Source organism: Hemitrygon akajei, chromosome 11, assembly GCF_048418815.1.
Source record: "Hemitrygon akajei chromosome 11, sHemAka1.3, whole genome shotgun sequence".
Classification (NCBI taxonomy): Eukaryota; Metazoa; Chordata; class Chondrichthyes; order Myliobatiformes; family Dasyatidae; genus Hemitrygon; species Hemitrygon akajei.
Window position 1 is genome coordinate 118,712,075 of NC_133134.1, and position 12,544 is coordinate 118,724,618.

Genomic DNA, 12,544 nt, shown 5'->3' on the forward strand with positions numbered 1-12,544 from the left:
TACCCCTTATAATTTTGTATCTCTGTATCAAATCTCCTCTCATTCTCCTACAATCCAGAGAATAAATTCATAACCTACTCAACTTTTTCTTATAATTCAGGTCCTCCAGTCCTTGCAACATTCTTGTAAATTTCCTCTGTACTCTTTCAATCTTATTGATATCTTTCCTGTAGGTCTTGTATCTATTCTTTGCTAGACTCTACACATTTCACAATCCTCTAGTCCCGTTAAACCTTCACAATTTTGGATACATTTCCTTGCTGTTTGATACCATCCTCAACATGTCTGATTAGCCTTACATAGCAGATCCTAGTACTGCCAACTTTCTCAAAGACATATACCTTGGTGAGACTTTTGAAATGACTTCTTATAAATACATCCTAACAAATTTTTCTTCCTGTAAAAGATCTAAAGGAAATAAAATTTCTGTAACTTACTGGAATGAGTTGCTTGCCAACAGGACAATTGCTGCAATTTCCCAGCAAATTATCGAAGCCAAAGAAAGAATGTTTTTGATTTATATGTGGTTTACATAGTCTCATATTTCTGGTCAATGAAGTAGTGAATGGTGCCACTGGAACAGAAACACCAGCATTTGCCGTGAATTTAGCTTTGCCACACTGAAAGCATACAGTAGCTGGAATTCCAGACGGACTCCTGCTCCTCAGTCTAAATACAATGCTGTGAACTGGATGTTGGACTTCCTAACCAACAGACCTCAAACAGTCAGGATGCACAATCACTTATCCTTCCTCATCAACCTCAACATGCGCTCAGCCCACTGCAGTACACTCTGCTCACACACAACTGCAGAGCCAAACATCCGAGCAAACACTTTGACAAGTTCACCAATGACATGACAGTGGTGGCCCACAAAAAACGGTTACTTCCACAAAACCGTCAGACTGAGCAAATCCCACCACTATTACTTTGCTGTTTCCTGTCCAAATCACCTTTTGAACAGACACTCCTGTACCGAGCATCACTTTATGTACATATAACTAGTCTATGTACATAAGTTAATCTTAGGTAATTTTACTTAATGTTCTTTATTGAGTTCTTTGTGCTTATTGTGTCTTTTTCTGCTGCATCAGATCAGAGTAACAATCATTTTGTTCTCCTTCTCACTTGTGTAACGATGGATGACAAGAAACAATCTTGATCCTTAAAGCTTGAACATTTCTATTCAGTGAAGCAGTGAATTGTGCCGCTGAAACTGAAATGCCCACATTTGCTGATAATTTAGCTCTGCCCCACTGAAAGTACAAGGATAGTTCTGGATGGACTGTATTTGTCTACCTCTTTGACAGCTGGGGTCCACTTAGGGACCAAATGGTTCAGTTTTACTGTGGTCTGTGGAATTTCCAGCTAAGAGAAGTTCAGTAGGGCTGGACTCAATAAATCTAATTAGACTGGAGCACTCTACGCACAGTAATAAAATGATTTTGTTGCAAAGATGTGCAACTAATGATTCATAGTATAGCACATATGAAAAACACATTAGAGTAAATGAAACAATGTACACAAGATGAACAATCAACCAATGTACAAAAGATAAAAACTGTGCAAGTATAAAAAGATTAAAAAACAATCAAAATAATAATAATAATAAATAAATAAGCAATATATAAGACCATGAAATGAAGAGTATTTGAAAGCAGATCCACAATGTGTGGAAACAGCTCAGTGTTGGGCTGAGTGGAGTGAAGTTTCCCATTTTGGTTCCAGAACTTGATGGTTGAGGGGTAACCTGATGGTGTGGGTCCTGAGGCTCCTGTACCTCTTTCCTGATGGCAACAATGAGAAGACAGCATGGCCTGGATGGTGGGGATTCTTTGTGGTGGATGCTGCTTTCCAGAGACTGTGCTCCTTATAGATGCGCTCAAAGGTGGGGAGGCTTTACCGTGGTGGATTGGGCTGTATCAACTTCTTTTCATAGGCTTGTCCATTCTTGGGCGTTGACATTTCCATACCCGGCTGTGATGCAACCTGTCAATATACTCTTCATCGCACATCTATGGAAGTTTGTCAAAGTTTTTGATGACATACCAAATTTTTGTAAACTTCTAAGAAAGTAGAGACCCTGCTGTGCTTTCTTCATAATTGCACATACATGCTGGACTAGGACAGATCCACTGAAATGATAACACCAAGGAATTTAAAGCTACTGACTCTCTCTTCCTCTGATCCTCTGATGAGGACTGGCTCATGGACCTCCAGTTTCCTCTTTCTGTTGTCAGTAAACAGCTCTTTGGTTTTGCTGACCTTGAGTGAGAGATTGTTGTTGTGGTACCATTCAGTCAGATTTTCAATCTCCCTCCTATATTTTAATTTGTCACCACATTTGATTCAGGCAATGACTAATATACCTCACTTCTCACATGACTGTGGTTTTTCTCGTCACTATTAATCCAATTTCCTTGTGAAACCTTTCACTAAACCTGTTTCTGTTGGCCTTTTAACCAATTACAACTTCCTGCATTAAAAGACATCAAGGTCAAGTTCATTGTTGTCATGTACACAAAATATAATAAAATTAGCTTTTTGCAACAGCACTGTACATTACAACACATTGATCAACATAAGCATATCTCCTCCAACTACTTACTATTCTTCAGTAAAATATTGAGGTTTCAACCATCTTGTTTCTTTATGGAACAAAAGGGCCTGTTTTAATGAAACGCTCTAATGTGCTCAAATGGGAGCTCACGGTTTCCTTTCGCCAATCCTCCTTTGATCTCCCTGGGCTTCACTGAATCATGGACCCCCTCTGGGTTGACTCCTATGGCCTCTTCTCTCTGGCATCTTCTCTCTTCTCACCTAACAAAAGCCCCAAGCCCAACCTTAGTGTCCCTCACTAGAGAAACCTCCCCTGAATCCAGCCATCCTAATTGGATGGCACACAATTCTCCTAACTCTTATCTTCAACAGTAACCCAAACAATCAGCTTACATAGAAGCAGAGAAAAAATGTGAACCATATGAACCAGGACATTACATTTGTTATTTGCCAGTGTGTCTTTGTCATCTTTTATAATCACTTCAGTCATCCCTTAGTGTTTAGAATATAAACACTGCAGTACAACTCATGCCCTTCAGCCCACAATGTTGTGACAACCTTTCAACCTGTTCTCAGATCAAACTAATCCTTCCCTCCCACATAGCCCTTCATTTTTCTATTGCCCATACGCCTATATAAGAGTTTCTTAAATGTCCCTAATGCATCTGCCTCCCACACCACCCTCTGGTAGGGTATTTCTCATATGCACTACTCTCTGTGTTAAAAAAAACATACCTCTGACATCCATTCTACCCATCTGCACTATATTTTCCTCCAAACACCTTAGAGACCGGGTCGCTCTTCCTGTTATTACAGACGTTTACAACACACGCTGCACCCGCAAAGCTAACAGCATTGTGAAGGACCCCACACATCCCTCATACCAATTCTTCTCCCTTCTGCCATCTGGCAAAAGGTACTGAAGCATTCGGGCTCTCACGACCAGACTGTGCAACAGTTTCTTCTCCCAAGCCATCAGACTCCTCAATACTCAGAGTCTAGATTGACATTGTAATTTGTCTTCTACTGTGCCTATTGTCTTGTTTATTAATTATTGTACTGCCCTGCACTGTTTTGTGCACTTTATGTAGTCCTGTGCAGGTCTGTAGTCTTGTGCAGTTTTTATGTTGTTTTATGTAGTCTAGTGTAGTTTTGTGTTGTTTCATGTAGCACCAGGGTCCTGGAGGAACCTTGTTTCATTTTTACTGTGTACTCTACCAGCAGTTTATGGCTGAAATGGCAATAAAAGCAACTTGAACTTGAACTTGAACTTGAAATTTATGCACCCTAGTATTAGCCATTTCCACCCTGCAAAAAACTCTCTGGTTATCCACTCGACTTATGCCTCTTACTATCTTGTATACCTCAATCAAGTCACCTCTCACCCACCTTTGGTCCAAAAAGAAAAGCCCTAGCTTGCTCAACCTATCTTCATAAACTACGCTCGCAAATCCAGGCAGCATCAGAGAGCATCCTTTGCTAGATTTGACACTAGATTCTGCTAGGTTCTTCTTATCCATTTCATTCAAAGCATTCATCAAACTCCTATGAGATCCAATGGGCACCAGGTCATTTTCTCAACGGGGCTGAGGTCCTTTATTTCTGACACCATTCCAGATTAAACACAAGAGATTCTGCAGATGCTGGAAATCCTGAGCAACACATACAAAATGCTGGAGGAACTCAGCAGGTCAGGCAGCATCTCTGGGCAGTGGTGGGGGAGTGTGGGGGAGGTGAGGAGTTAACAGTCAATGTTTCAGGCTCAGACCCCTCCTCAGAACTAGGTTTATAAAGTATATCCTCTGCACTGTCTCTGAGGCTTTGATTTCTTTTATGAAACCTGTTGGCTGAAATTGAATTGAGGCTAACTTGTTTCTGCAAAATGGTTAAACTTCCTTCTATAACCCTCAGGCTGGCAATTTGTCCACGTAGCTGCAAAAAAATATTGATCATCTCAAAAATGCAAGTGAAATAAAAACAGAAAATGCTGGAGAAACTCAACAAGTCAGACAACATCGGTGGAATGCAAACTAGGGTTAATGAATTGGGTTAAAGATCCTGCATCAAAAGTAATGCTATGTCATTGCAAGCTCACCCAACTGGAGGTAAAGCAATTTCCTTCACATTTCTGGGTACCCCAGCATTCGTTATAAAAGTCATCTCACATTTAGGTGGAATTTTTTTTCTCACTATCATTTTCTGATGTAAAATTTCTCCAACGTCAGTGTGCACTTTCAAACCCTGTTGTAAATTATCTTTAATATGATTTTCTACCTCAATAGTAATACAAACAACAGTGTTTATTTACTCTTTCTTTCTTTTTTTCAATCTTTTTATTGATTTTAAAATTTACTCATAGACCTAATAGATTTCACAACCACCTACTCAGATAACTTCTGTTTAAAGGACGAAAGTAACATCACATTCTTTGTCTGCCTCAGGGTGTGACCTCGCATATGGTCTCAAACACACGCTTGGGCTGCTTCACCACAGAGGTCAGGGTCAATGTCATTCTCAACTCTGTGGCCTTAGAACTATTCCAAGCTGCAACCCATTGTCCTTAACCACTTCCTGCAGCTTCTGCTGATGGCTGCATTAAGAAGGTCATGCAGGCTTCATTCTCAAGGCAAGGAGACGTCGCCTCCTTTCTAACCTCCCCATAGGATCTCAAGGCTGCAAATCTTTGCGAACCTACCGAGGAAGTCGAAGGCCCAGTATCTGTGAACCTGAAGAAGATGACGATTAGAGGTCTCTGTATGGGAACTGGAAGAGGAATGGGGCTTGTTTCACTGTTTAATTTGTCACATGGTTTGTTGTGTTCTGTGTTGTTCTACTGAACATCGCGGGCACACTATGCTAGCACCAGAATGTGTGGCAACACTTGTGGGCTGCCCCCAGCACATCCTTGGATATGTTTGTTGTTAATGCAAATGACACGTTTCACTACACATTTTGATGTCCATTTGACAAATAAATCAGAATCTGAATCTGAAGATTTATATTCACATCCTTCTTAGCTGTAGTCCCAGTAATACACAAAAACCGTGCCTTCTATGTGCTCTGTTCTTGACCAACCTGTCCAGGTTGGACAGGTTCTTTGACCATTACGATATTCTCCTCCTCTCCCCACGGATGTTCACCTTACCCTTTTACCCAGCTATCAGTACAATATCCATTCTTGCAGTGAAAACAGTCCTCTGTAACTGGAACTGTTGTTCATCCCTTCTGGGCATCATGCTGACGAGTGTGTTGACCTGCAACTCATCAGTAGAGAATGCATTGCTGTTACTAACCACACTAGTGTCAGGGTAATTCAGGGAAACCTGACAAGGCTGTTCTGTCAGCCTTACCACAGAGGCTTTTGGACTTCTGCCACCTTTTTCAGGCAGAATCAGAATGCCCTACAACAATGCTTGAATACAAGATATAGTGTACTTTCTTTGGAGTTTAAGGAGGTTTGACATGTCAGTGATCAGTCTATCAAATTTCCTATTGATGTCCTGTTCAAAGTATCCTGAGGGGTTGCATCATGGTCGGCATGGCAACTTGAACATGTAGGAATGCAAGAAGCTTCAGAGAGAAGTGAACTCTGCCCATTACATCATGGATGCCCCCTTCCTCAGCATTGGTGGTAACTACAGGAGGAGCCACCTCAATAAGGTATCATCCATCATTAAAGACCCCCACCATCCAGGAAATGCCACCTTCTCGCAGCTACCGTCGTGCAAGAGGTACAGAAGCTTGAGGTCCCACACCACCAGGTTCAAAAACAGCAGCTTCCCTTCAATCATTTAGTTCTTGTGTCAATAGGCACAACACTAATCACTACAGTTTAACAACGCCATGATTATTTCAATCACTTTGAATTAAAATGGATGTTTTCAGTCTTATCGTGTATAACTTGCATTTAATTTTATGGCAATGAAATCGTCATTGACTTTGACTTTAGCATTGTCCTTCTATCCTTTGAGCCCCAGTTCCTTTTGTTTCTGCACCCATCTTAAAATTGTCATATGATTTCAGTTCACATCAATGCTTCCTTCCCTTTTACAAGCAATGTCAGCGTGATCACAGATGACACGGAGGTTGGTGGTGTTGTGGATAGTGCAGATGGTGTCGTGGGTTACAGTACAACATTGATAGTGTGCAGAGGTGGGTCAAGAACTGGCAGTCGAAGTTCCATCCAGAGGAAAGGTTGAAGTGATACATTTTGGAACATCAGACCTGAAGTTAATGGCAGGATTCTTAGTAGTGTGGAGGAACAGAGGGATCTTGGGGTCCACGTCCATAAATTCTCCCAAAGTTGCCATGCAAGTTGATAGGGTGGTTAAGAAGACATATAGTACGAGTTCTTCATTAGTTGGGGGGTTGATTTCAAGAGCTGTGACGCAATGTTGCAGATCTTTAAAACCCTAGTTAGACTGCATTTGGAATAATGTGTTCAGTTCGGATCGAAAGGGTGCAGAGGGGATTTACCAGGGTGCTGCCTGGATTAGAGAGCAGGCCTTATGAGAATAGGTTTGCATGACCTAGGGCTTTTCTTTGTGGAGTGGAGGAGGATGACAGGAAACTTGATAGAAGTGCATAAGATAATAAGAGGCCGAAATAGGGTCGACAGCCAATGACACCCATGAAGAAATGGCTAATACAAGAGGGCAAACACGAGGAAATCTGCAGATGCTGGAAATTCAAACAACAACACACACAAAATGCTGGTGGAACACAGCAGGACAGGCAGCACCTATAGGGAGAAGCGCTGTCGACGTTTCGGGCCGAGATCCTTCGTCAGGACAAGAGGGCATCATTTTTCGGTGATTGGAGGAAAAGTATAGGGGGTGATGTCAGAGGCAGGTTTTATACACAAACAGTGAAGGGTGATTGGAATGCCCTGCCAGAGGTGGTGTTAAAGGCAGGTACATTGATGATTAAGAAAAAAAATGAGGATTATATAGGAGAGAAAGGTTATACTGACATTAGAGTAGGTTTAAAGATCAGCAGAAGGACTGTGCTGTACTGTTCCCTGTCCTTTGTTCTATGAATATTGTATGGTCCACTCGTCTCACCAAATCCATCTAATGCAGCTATCTGCTCCAGCTCAGAGTGAAAACAACAGGACAACATTTCTTGAGCCATCATTGCTATCTCTACTGGGCAAGATACAATTTGTCCACACATTCTAGATGTTGATCTATGTCGAAGGTCATGGTGCACTGAGGCAAGGAATGTTGCGATTTTTTTGGACCATCAATGATAGTCCATATACTGCTACCTCCAGAACGATGTATCAAGAGGGATTCTTCTTGTAATTCAAATTTTTATTATTATTTACTCTTATTTGACAAAGCAGCACAGCATATCATAGAGCAGATACAGTACAGCATAGTTACACAGCCATCCCATGACAGGAAAACATATAAAACTAAGAAACAGAAAAAAAACTTCTAATTTAAGTTTAAATTAACATACAACCAAAATTGATCCCACGCGTCTTGCACTTTTCCTTCACTGTTAATTCTTCCCAACATGTGCTCATATGATGAAATCTTAACCATTTCCTGATTCCATTCCCTCACAGTGTGAACAATGTCAACTCCAATGTGGAAATGAAATGTGTACGCTCAGACAACCCAGATCTTAGACCTTGGCTTCTGCAGAACAGTAGCACAGCGTAATGCTATTACAGTGCCAGTCATCACTGATCACGGTTCAATTCCCGTCACCAGTCATCACTGATCACGGTTCAATTCCCGTCACCAGTCATCATTGATCACGGTTCAATTCCCGTCACCAGTCATCACTGATCATGGTTCAATTCCTGTCACCAGTGATCACTGATCACTTTTCAATTCCCGCTGCTGCCTGTAAGGATTTTGTAGATTCTCTCCGTGTCCACGTGGGTTCTTCTGAGTGCTCTGGTTTCCTCACACGTTTCAAAGACGTACGATTAGAGCCGGTGAGAGTGAGTATGCTTTGGTGACGACATTTGTGGGTTGCCCCCAGTACATCATCTCTGATTTAATTTGATGCAAGATGATTCATTTCACTCTATTGATGTTTTGAAGAACATGTGACAGATAAATCTAATCTTCTCTTAATCTTAAGTGGCATTATGTCCAGTGAGGGAGGAACACCTGAACCCCTCTTGACATTATGATTGATATCAGTCAGTGATGTAAGCTAAAAGAAGCCTTTCACAATGGCTGCCACTGCATAAGATATTATAAACAGTCACAGGCTTCTGCTATAACTCAAAACTGTGCAAGATATTTCTCCTTCCATCACAATATCTCACAATCCACAGACTTAAAACTCAAGCTGCATACATAACCTATCTCTTTGACCAACAGACCATAAGATCCACTGAGTCCAACTCTGCCATTCAATCACAAGCAAGAGAGAATCTGCAGATGCTGGAAATCTAAGCAAGGCACACAGAATGCTGAAGGAATTCAGCAGGCCAGGCAGCATCTATGGAAAAGAGTACAGTCAATGTTTCGGGAAAATCCACTCTATCTAGGCTTTTCAGTCATTTTGCTGACTTTGAACATTGTCATGAACTAAGGAAAAAGAAGCATCTTCTGACAGGAAAAAATGACTGCTCTAAATACCAATGCCATTACTTTTCAAATTAACCAGGCCTAAAATTAAAGTGGTTACAGCAAATATAAAAGAAAAGACCTGTACTGTAACATAGCACATTCCAATATATAAAAAAAAACTTTTAAACACTTGTTTTATCACTCTACACCTGGCTCTTTACCATAAGGAAATTAATATACAGTCTCGGCAGCAATAAACAGTCTGGATAAGATGCTGGAGACTTAGAACATCTTTAAGCAGGGTATACTGACTCACCCAGTGTAGGGCTGTGTGCAGCTTAGTCATAATTGGAGCCCTCTGTTGCAAGAATGTGAATGAGGCCATGGGCGGTGGTGGTGAGCAGGGAATATTGAGACTGATTGGGTCCACGTACAGTGGAATTTCTGTGCAAAGGGCCTGTAGGTTTAAGAAGCTCCATTGCACCATTTCACCAATGGTGGTAACTTGCTTAAATATTCTGGTGGATGCCAAGATGGAACTGGCTGATACATTTTCCCATACGGGGAAATGCATACTTAGAATTTGGATTGCAGAACACTTTTATTTAGCGGTCTTGGGCTGAAAGTCAATTAAACCAAGGAATAATTGCATTTGTATTTTCACAAATTGTATGTGTGACCGTTTTCAGGTTGAATCACGTCATGTCACGAAACCTAGCAAGTACTTCATACCATAAGTCGATAATATTATCAGGTAGGGATGATATTCTTCATGTGGTACTCTATTTGCTTGATATTCTCCTAGAAAGTGTCCAGTGATGCAGCGCCTGACAACACAGTCCACGCTCCCCTGTGCTGCTTGGAAGATAATCAGCATTACGCAGTTGCAGAGGAACACGGCAGCAATCCCTCAGCTGCAGGAAATGCTTTTCCAACTCCTGAGGCTACCCAGTGGTACCTACTGAACCGTCCGATTTCAAGCTGAACTGAGCTCACTCTGCACATTTGTTTTACAGCAGGGAAGGCCCACTTTGCATACAGTGAAAGTCCCACTCTATCCAGGCCAAGACCTCCACATCTCTCTAGAAACATTGCCAGACCATGTTTGCACTTCATTTAAATACATAATTCCACTTACTTAAACATACAAAGACAGAAAGAACATAGAACAGTACTGTACAGGCCCTTCATCCCACAATGTTCTGCCGACTTTTTAACCTACCCCAAGATCAATCTAACTCTTCCCTCCTACATAACCCTCCATTTTTCTTTCATCTATATGCCTCTCTTGGAGTCTCTAAAAGTCACATATATATCTATCTCTACCATTACCCCTGGCAGCATGTTTCACATACCCACCACTCTGTGTAGAAAACTTACCTCTGACAACCCCTCTCCACTTTTCTCCAGTCACTTTAAAATTGTTCCCTCTTGTATTAGCCAGTTCTTCACTGGGAAAAGGTGCTAACTATTCTCACTATAATGTCTCTTACCATCTTCCACACCTCTATCGACCTGCATCCTGGGGTTGGAGGACTGTCAGTGTGTGTGAGTGGGTGGCTGGGAAGAAAGAAAGGGGCTTGTTTTGCTTTTGTTGTTTTGTTGCTGGGTACGACACTGGGACTGACCCCCCTCACATCCTTAGGTTGTGTTGGTTGGTAACACAAACAGCATCTTTCCCTCTATGTTTTGATGTTCATATGATAAATAAATGGATCTTAATCTGATCTGAATCAATCAAGTCACCTCTCAATGTCTTTCACTCCAAAGACAAAAGCCAGAGATTGCTTTACCTTTCCTCATAAATTATGCTCTCTAATTTAGATGGCATCCTGGGAATTCTCCTAGAAAGATCTTATCTGCAGCTTAAAACATAATCAGGGTGCTGTGGTGGCGGGGGTGGGGGGGTGTTGGTGGGAAACAATAGCACTGTTTGTCCTGAACTGGAGGAGGGTAGGCTTCTGTAAGCTTGAGAGTGGTGGCTATACTTGGAATGAAGAGCAGGCCAATCATTATCCCCACTTTCACACTGAACGGACACCCAAATACAGTTTGTGGGTTCAAAAAAGTTAGCCCAGTCATCTTGAGGTTGGATATTTTGAAATCACATGTTTCATATACAAAGTCATCTCTGGAGCTGTGAAACAAGTACAGTAAATCTCTTTTGGTCATTGGAGCCATCTGAAGGTTCAGCTTTGCGCAATCCTGGACTCCAGTAACTGAACTAGAATGACAGACACCAAGTGCCCATCACCAACATTGCAGATGTCAAGGTGGAGAAACTGGACAGGTCCTAGGGTCGGGGTCAGTGACAGAGATGCGGACCTGGAGTCAGGGTGAGGAGCAGGGACATTCAGGATGGTCTTCACATGTACAAAAAACTTCCACAGAAGATCTTCTCACTTGCTGACGGCTCCTGGCACTTCAACAGCTGATTCCAAATGTGGTGGATAGCAGCTGGCAATCCCTAGTACAGCACCAGCGATCACTGATTGGGGTGTGATTCCCGCTGCTGTCTGTAATGATCTCCCCGTGACTGAGTGGGTTTCTGCTGGATGCTCTGGTTCCTTGCCACATTTCAAAGATGCATGGTTGGGGTTAGTGGGTTATGGGAATGTTATGTTGGCGGCAGAAGGGTGGCAATACTTGTGGGCTGCCCCCACCACAAATGAAGCATTTCACTATATGTTTTAAGGTCCATGTGACTAAATAAAGCTAGTCTTTCAAAGGGCTCCGATACTTAGTTTAGGCTTGGATACAGGATACATCCACTGTGCCTTTGCTGACAAATGAGGTCTGCACAATACAATTTCCAGACTAATGTGTTGAAAATGTACTGGGAAAGACACAGATAATTTAAATTCTAGAGTCACAGAATATGGGAATTCCCTAGACTGTTTTGTCCCGCTGTACTTCTCTGTTCTATCGTCTACTTGCCGGTGGATATACAATAAAAAAAAACCAAGAGATTATAACAGTATGGGGGAATTTTAACAGGGAGATTTTGTCAAAACTCATTTTTGCATCATTTTAGATGATCAACCTGATAGGATTAAGGATAAACTTAGTTGCCATATTAGGAATTTACTGTGGTGTGCTGTTCAGAGTGCAACATGCAACGTTCAACAATTACAACGAATAAAGTAATGCATAAAACATAAAGTTAGAGGTTAAAGGGCAGATATGGAATAAATTGTGCTCAAACACGGGCATGCTTCTACAATGTGAACAGCATTTTAAAAAGTAGTTTGATCAGAATCAGAATCAGTTTTATTATCAAAGCGGTGGAAGAACCCAAAGTGACAATGATAAATCATTGAGGATCAAACGTATTTAGACATCCAGAGGATGGCTGTCTATTATAGTATTTTTTTAAAAAGAAACCTTAAAGGTACTTTGATGGAAACATCTAATACAATCTTGTACGAGAGAGTAAAATGTAGATC